This window comes from Elephantulus edwardii, unplaced genomic scaffold, assembly GCF_000299155.1.
Source record: "Elephantulus edwardii isolate Elephantulus edwardi_28Jun2011 unplaced genomic scaffold, EleEdw1.0 scaffold00002, whole genome shotgun sequence".
In the NCBI taxonomy this organism is placed as follows: Eukaryota; Metazoa; Chordata; class Mammalia; order Macroscelidea; family Macroscelididae; genus Elephantulus; species Elephantulus edwardii.
This window is the reverse complement of record NW_006399752.1, coordinates 23,622,717-23,630,881: the sequence shown is the minus strand read 5'-3', so window position 1 is coordinate 23,630,881 and position 8,165 is coordinate 23,622,717.

Here is an 8,165-nt window from a genome sequence, read left to right as displayed (position 1 = left end):
AAGGAAAATACCAAAGCATATCATAGTCAAATTTTCCAGAACCAAAGATAAAGAAAGAATTCTGAAAGCAGCTAGGGAGAAACTAGTTGTAACCTATAAAGGAGAACAATTACAATTAAGTGCCGATTTCTCAACAGAAACGGCACAAGCAAGAAGATGGTAAAGTGACATATATCGAACACTCAAGGAATACAACTGCCAACCAAGATATTGTAGCCAGAAAAACTGTCCATCAAATATGAAGGAGTGATGAAGATACTCTCAGAAAAGCAGAACTTAAGCAAGTTTGTAAAAACAAAACCAGCATTGCAGGAAACACTGAGAGAATTCCTTTTTACAGAGATGCCACAGAAAGCAAGATGGACCAAAGTAACCAACATCACCACCAAAAGGAACTTAAAGAAAATAAAGATAGCAACAAAACCTTGCTTCTCAGTAACTATACTGAATGTGAAAGGTTTAAATGTGCCACTGAAGAGAAAAAGAATGGCAGATTGGATAAAAAGCCCCAATACCCATCAATATACTGTCTCTACGAGATACACCTGAAAACATAAGGGGAAAAATGACTAAAAAATTAAAGGGTGGAAAAAAAAATATACCAAGCAAATGGTAACCAGAAAAAACAGAATAAAGGAGGACCTGAAGCACTTGCTGCAGAAGGTCAAGGACTGCGGTCTTCAATATGTGTTGCGGCTCAATACAAAAAAGACAAATATTCTCAGCACTGGGCCAAATGGCAGCATCAGAATGAATGGTGAAGAGATTGAGATTGTTAACAGCTTTAGTTTGCTTGGCTCCACAGTCAACACTCTTGGCACCAGTAGCCAGGAAATTAAAAGACGTATTATGACAGGAAAGTCTGCTGTTAGGGACCTCTCCAAAGTACTGAAGAGCAATGGTGTCACTCTTGAGCCTAAGGTGTGTCTGATACAGGCCATGGTCTTTGCAATCACTTGCTATGCATCAGAGAGTTGGACAATGACTAGGGAGGATAGAAAGATAATTCATGTCTTTGAGCTGTGGTGTTGGAGAAGAGTATTGAATATACCATTGCTAAGAAAACAAACAAGTTCATCCTTGAGAGGGTTAAACCAAGCTGCTTCTTGGAGGCAAGGATTCTGAAGCTTCGTCTGACACACTATGAACATGTTGCAAGGAGGGATCAGTCATTGGAGAAGAACCTCATACCTGGGAGGGTGGAGGGACAGCGCAGAAGTGGAAGACCCTCAATGAGGTGGATTGATTCAGTGACTGGGGTAATGGGGATAGGAGTGTGGGAGATAACGCAATTGCCACAGGGCAGAGCAGAGTTAAGGGCTGTTGTACATAGGGTGGCTATGAGTTGTAAGCGACTCAATGGCACATAACAACAACAACAATGATATGAACATCTGATAAAAAGATTTTAATGTAAAAACCATCATAAAGGACAAGGAAGGTCAGTTTCTAATGCTTACTGGGTCAATAGAACAAGAGGACATAACATTAATACATATTTATGAATCAAATGAGAGCTATAAAATATATTGCTGTAAAAGCAAATACTAACACAACTGAAAAAAGAAACAGACAACACCATTATAGTAGTAGGAGACTTCAATACACCACTCTCAACACTCTTTCTCTACCAGAAATAAACTCAAAGATGCTGAAAAATTAAACTACACAATAAATTAACTCAATCTCATAGATATCTATAGGTTAATGTACCCCAAAAAATATGCAGTATACCGTCTTCACTCATGTGTGTGGGACATTCTCCAGAATAGATCACATTTTACATCACAAGACAAGCATAAATAAATTAATTTAAAAAACCCATAGAAATAATACAAAGCATCTTCTCAGACCATAATGTTATAAAATTAGAAATTAATAACAAGAGGATAAGGGGGGGAACCCCATACATTTGGAAGCTGAATAATACCTTGCTTCAACATGAGCAAGTATTAGAAGAAATAAAAAAAATGAACAACTTTCTTAAAAACAAATGACACAAAACTACATCTTACCAAAACCTCTGGGAAACAGCCAAAATAGTACATGGAAGTCTATTCATAGCAATAAGCAATCACATCAAATGGCAGGGGAAAAAAATGATAATTGACTCTCTAATCCAATATCTCCAACAAATTGAAAAAAAGCAAGAAAATCAGATACTTTAAAAAAGTAAAATAATAAAAGTTAAAAAATGAAATAGAATACAGAAAAATAATTGAGACTATCAACAAAATCAGAAGTTGATTCTCAGAAAAGGTAAATATATTGAACAAACAACTAGCAAAACTAACAAAAAGAAAGAAAGATACAAATAATCTGAATAAGAGATGAAAGGGATAATGTTACAACAGAACCAACTAAAATAAAAAGGTTAACAATGGTATATTATTAAAAACTATACTCAAATATGAAAACTTAGAGGAAATGGACAAATACTTAGAAACTTACAGCCTACCCAAACAGACACAGAACAAAATAGAACACCTGAACAGAAACATTACAAAAGAAGATATTGAACAATACTAAAACAACTTCAACAAAAAAAGTCCTGGACCAAATGATTTTACAAGTGAATTTAATCAAACATTCAGAGAACTGTCACAAAGGAGAACTTTCTCAACATAGTAAAAGTATATACACAAACCTACAAACCAACTCCGTTCTCAATGGAGAAAGATTAAAGACATTCTCCTTGAGAACAGGAACAGCAAGGATTCCCACTATCACCTTTCCTTTTCAATATAGTATTGAAGTCTTAGTGAGAGAAATAAGACAAGAGAAGGAAATAAGAGGTATCCAAATTGGAAAAGAGGAGGTGAAAGTATTTCCTATAAGCAGATGATCATAGTATACTTAGAAAACATGAAAGACTCAGAGAGAAAACTACTGGACATAGTCGGCCAAGTGGCAGGATACAAAACCAAAATACAAAAATTAATTGAATTTCTCTACAGTGACAAAGAGAAATACTGGAGCTAAGGAAAACAATACCCATCATATTAGCTAATCACAAGATTAAATACTTGGGAGTAAATATAACTAGAAACACAAAAGATCTATTAAAAGAAAATTACAAAACATCACTATAATAAACAAAGTAAGACCTGGAGAAATGGAAGAATATACCATGCTCTTGGATAGGAAGACTCAATATTGTGATAATGACAATTCTACCAAAGGCAATCTATAAGTTCAATGCAATTCCAATACAAATACCAATTCCTTTCCCCAACAAGATGGAAAAGGCAATTTCCAGTTTCAACTGGAATGGAAAGAGACTCCAAATAAGCAAAGCACTCCTAAGAGAAACAAGGTAAGAGGCATCTCACTCCCTGATCTCAAATTCTACTACACATCTATGGTGGGCAAGACAGTGCAGTACTGGTACAGTGACAGACACATAGTTAAATGAAACAGAATTAAGAACCCAGAAATCAGCTCATCTACCTATGTTCAGCTGATTTTTGACAAGGAGATGAAATCAGTTATGTGGGGAAATGAAACCCTCTTTAATAAAAGGTATTAGCAAAACTACTCAAGAGCAACGGTGTTTCTCTGGAGACTAAGGTACGTCTGATACAGGCCATGGTCTTTGCAATCACTTGTTATGCATCAGAGAGTTGGACAATGGCTAGGGAGGGTATAAGGAGAATCAATGCCTTTGAACTGTGGTGCTGGAGAAGAGTCTTGAATGTACCATGAACTGCCAAGAAAACAAACAGATTCATCCTGGAGAGGGTTAAACCAAGCTACTCCTTGGAGGCAAGGATTCTGGGGCTTCTTCTGACATACTTTCGGCATGTTGCAAGGAGGGACAGGTCCTTGGAGAGGGACATCATGCTTGGGAGGGTGGAGGGATGGCGCAAAAGGGGAAGACCCTCTATGAGATGGATTGATTCAGTGACTGGGGTAATCGGGATGGGTGTGTCAGAGGCAATGTGGTTGACACAGGATAGAGCAGGGTTTAGGGCTGTTGTACATAGGGTCTCTATGAGTAGCAAATGACTCGACGGCACATAACAACAACAACATTGGCAAAATTGACAAAACTATCTGTAGAAAACTCAAGTAAGACCCATACCTCACACCATACATACAAAAAAGCAGCTCAAAGTGGATCAAGGACGGACCTAGGACTAAAACCAAGGACTATAAACTTCAACAGAGAAAAGCTTGGAAGAACTCTAGAAGCCCTAATCCACAACATGAACAGTCTTCCAAGCATCCTGAAAAGTCTACAAATAGGAAAGAATAAAAGAGATGAGTGGGAACCTCCAAGAATCAAATCCCTATGCACATCAAAAACTTCTCCAACAGGGCCAAAAATTAAGGCACAAACCTGGAAAAAATATTTGGTAATGACATGTCTGATAAGGGATTTATATCTAGAATTTACAGAATATTTCAGCACCTCAAAAAGATAAAGTAAACAACTCAGTCACAAAATGAGCACAGAATATAAACAGATACTTCACCAAAGAAGACATTCAGATGGCAAAAAATCACATGAAGAAATGTTCCAAATCCAAAACTCTAAGAGATGCAAATCAAAACAACTATGAGATATCATCTCTTCCCAGTAACAATAGCAAAGTTCAACAAAGCACCAAACAACAAATACTGACAAGGTTGTGGAGAAATTGGAACCCTTATTTACTGTTGGTAGGAGTGTAAAATGGTGGAACCACTATAGAAGGCAGTATGGTGCTTTCTCAAAAAGTTGGAAATAGAAATTCCAATTGACCCGGCAATTCCACAACTGGGAATATACCCTAAAAAAACCAGAACTGCCTTTTAAACAAATATATGCACATCTGTGCTTATTGCTGTGTTGTTCACAATAGCAAAGCGATAGAAAAAAAATCTCAAGTGCCTATAAACAAAACAAATGGATAGAGAAGCTGTGGTATATCCACACAATGGAATATTACACACCACTGAAAAACAAGGAACTCATAAAATATTCAAGAAAATGGGTGACCCTGGAGGACATGATGCTGAATGAAAAAGCTCAGTCACAAAAGGATAAATACTGCATAAGATCACTGTTATAAAGCAGTACTGACATGGGTGTTGAGGGAAAGCGAAGAAAAGATGGGATAAATAATGAATACTTCATTCAAACAGAGAAGGAAAAGAACTGTTTAAAAGGGATATATGATTAGGCATGAAAACGGTCCAGAATAAGAAGTGCAAAACAAAATTGACTGGAGCAAGAGAAGAGAGGAAATTGTGCAATAATGAAATAATTTTTTTAAGGAGAAAAGCAAACTTGGGAAGTTGATAGGGAGAAAAATGTGCAACAATGAATGAATGGAAATCCAAGTTTTCTGTAAACTTTAATTAAAATCAGAATGAAAAGCAAACCACAGCAACAACAACAAAAACTGATATTGCAAAGGCTTTAAGAGTTCCTGTTGTTAGGTGCTGTCATGTTGAGTATGACTCATAGTGACCCTTTGATCAACATACTGAACTCTGTCCTATCCTGGGCCGCCATCATGATCCTTGACACATTAGAGCCCATTGCACAGTTACTGTCAGTCCACCTTGTTCAGGGTCTTCCTTTCTTTTGCTGACCTTTCTAAGCATGATGTCTCTTTCCAATGAACAGCTTCTCCTAGCAACATGCTCAAAATATTTGAGATGATACTTTGTCGTCTTTACCTCCAGGAAACATTCTGGCAGCACTTTCTCCAAGACATATTTTTTTTTTTCTTTTGGTATTTCATGGGGTATTCGGTATTCTTATCCAGTACCACAGCTCAAAGGCATAAATTCTTCTACTTTCATCCTCGTAGGCATCAATTATAAATAAGTAATTGAAATCCATCTTATATTCAATTATCAATGGTTTTGGTAGTTAGGTCTAATTCTTGTGAATTAAATCTATAATGAGATTTTGCTTGAAATTCTCAATCTCTTCTTCCCCTGAACCATCAAAAATTACTAGGCAGCTGATCTAACAAACCATGTGTTACAATTCAAGGTTACACATTATCTCCTTTCCTTTGGCCTCATTACTGCAGAGAAATGGCTGGAAGTTAAGTAATAGACTGGAGAGCAATATGCTGAATGAACTAACTCAGTCCTACAAGGATAAATATTGTATAAAACCATTATTCTAAAATGAGTATAAGAATCCAAGAGGGGTGGGAGAGGTTAGAAGCAGAGGGGGGATGATGTGCAGGGGGAGGAGGGATTAATCATGGGGTTGTACAATTTGATGGGTGGGGGTGGTGAGGTAAATTGAAAGAATTTTTTCTTGAAAACAATGTGTTAGAATTTTGTAAGTAAACTACCTGTTGTTGTTAAGTGCCATTTAGTCGTAGGCGACTCATAGTGACCCTATGAACAAAGGATCTGAATACTTGTATAACTTTCACCAAAATCTGGGTTCATAGGGTTTCTGAAAGCAAGCTATTTCAGAAGTGGATGCCACTCCTGCTTCCAAGCTTGTTTATTGGGGAGCTCCATCAAACACTCTTCACCATGGGTGACCATTATTGCATTTGACATGTCAGTGTCAGTGTTCAGCATCATAGCAACCATGAGTTACCTCTGTATAGCAAGTGGACAGACCAGGGCTATATGGCCTAGAAGAATGTTTGAATAAAAACAATTAAAAACAGGCCTGAGAGCCACAGGCCCTTAGGCACTACTGAATTTAAGAACCAGAGCATGGTTCAAATTACATGAGCTCCTTCAATCTAAATTTCTCCACAATCATTCTCATTGGCCCTCACCGCCCAAAAGCACACATCTGGAAGCATTCCGCTGCTTCTTCAATCTCCTCTCATTCTAATGTGACGTTTCTTCATAGAGTCTTACTTCTTTAATGATTTGTCCACCGTATAGACTGAGTACACATAAGGGAAGGATACATATATAAACTGAAAAGGAACAAAGGCCTTAAGCCTTTCTATAACAATCATCATTTCTCCAAGTTTTTAGACTTTCCATAGGCATATAGTTTAAGAAGTGAATGCCAGTCCTGCTTCCAAACTAGTAGGGGAAGAAAATCTCCCTCCCCCAATAAAAAAGTAGAAGTTATGGTTACTGTGTGCCTTTGAGTCAGAACTGACCCATAGCTGATTCTCCAGTGGGTTTTCAGAGACAGTTAATCACATGGGAAGGAGATTGCCCATCTTTCTCCTGCAGAGCATCTGGTGGCCTCGAACCTCGTGCCTTTGGGATTGTAGTGCAGCTTCTTGTCACTAGGCCACCAGAGAATAAGTCAAAAGCATATTGTTGATCTTTCAATGACTTGAAACCTCATGCACTGTTTTTGTTGTTAGGTGCCATCGAATTCACTACAATTTATAGCAATCCTATGAATAACAGATCTGAACCTTGCCTTATCTTGTACCATCCTGACAACCTCGGAAATGCTCAAGTCCTTTGCTACAGTCACAATAAGATTGTGTCAATCTATATTATTGAGAGTCTTCATCTTTTTTTCTGGTCCTCCACCTTTCCCAGCATGATGTCGTTTCTCTAAGGACTGTGAAAACATGCACAAAATTGGGGGGGAAATCCACCAAGCTTGACTATAAAGAATACCCTGGCTGTGCCTCTTCCAAGGCAGCAGACAAAAGAGATGTGCATAAAATATTGTACTTTCTTACACATATATATAATGAAATAATATTAGTTACCATTGTCTGCTTTAGAATTTAATGAGAAAAACAGGGTTGCCTTTTCTCTCTTTGTGATGTCAAGGGGAAACAATAAGTTCTATAAATGGGTGTCTCTTCATTGGGGAAAATTTTCATGTTACTATACCTTCTAGTTACTAAAATTATCATCCTATTTGTGGATGATTTATCAACAATCTGCGTTATGCAGACGACACAACCCTGCTTGCTGAAACTGAGGAGGACCTGAAGCACCTGCTGCAGAGGGTTACGGACTGCAGCCTCCAATATGGATTGAGACTCAATGTCAAGAAGACAAAGATTCTCACCACTGGACCAATTGGCAGCATCAGAATGGATGGTGAAGAGATTGAGATTGTACACAACTTTAGTTTGCTTGGCTCCATAGTCAACAGTCTTGGCACGAGTAGCCAAGAAATTAAAAGGTGCATTGCCATGGGAAAGTCTGCTGTTAGGGACCTCTCCAAAGTACTGAAGAGCAATGGTGTCTCTCTGGAGACTAAG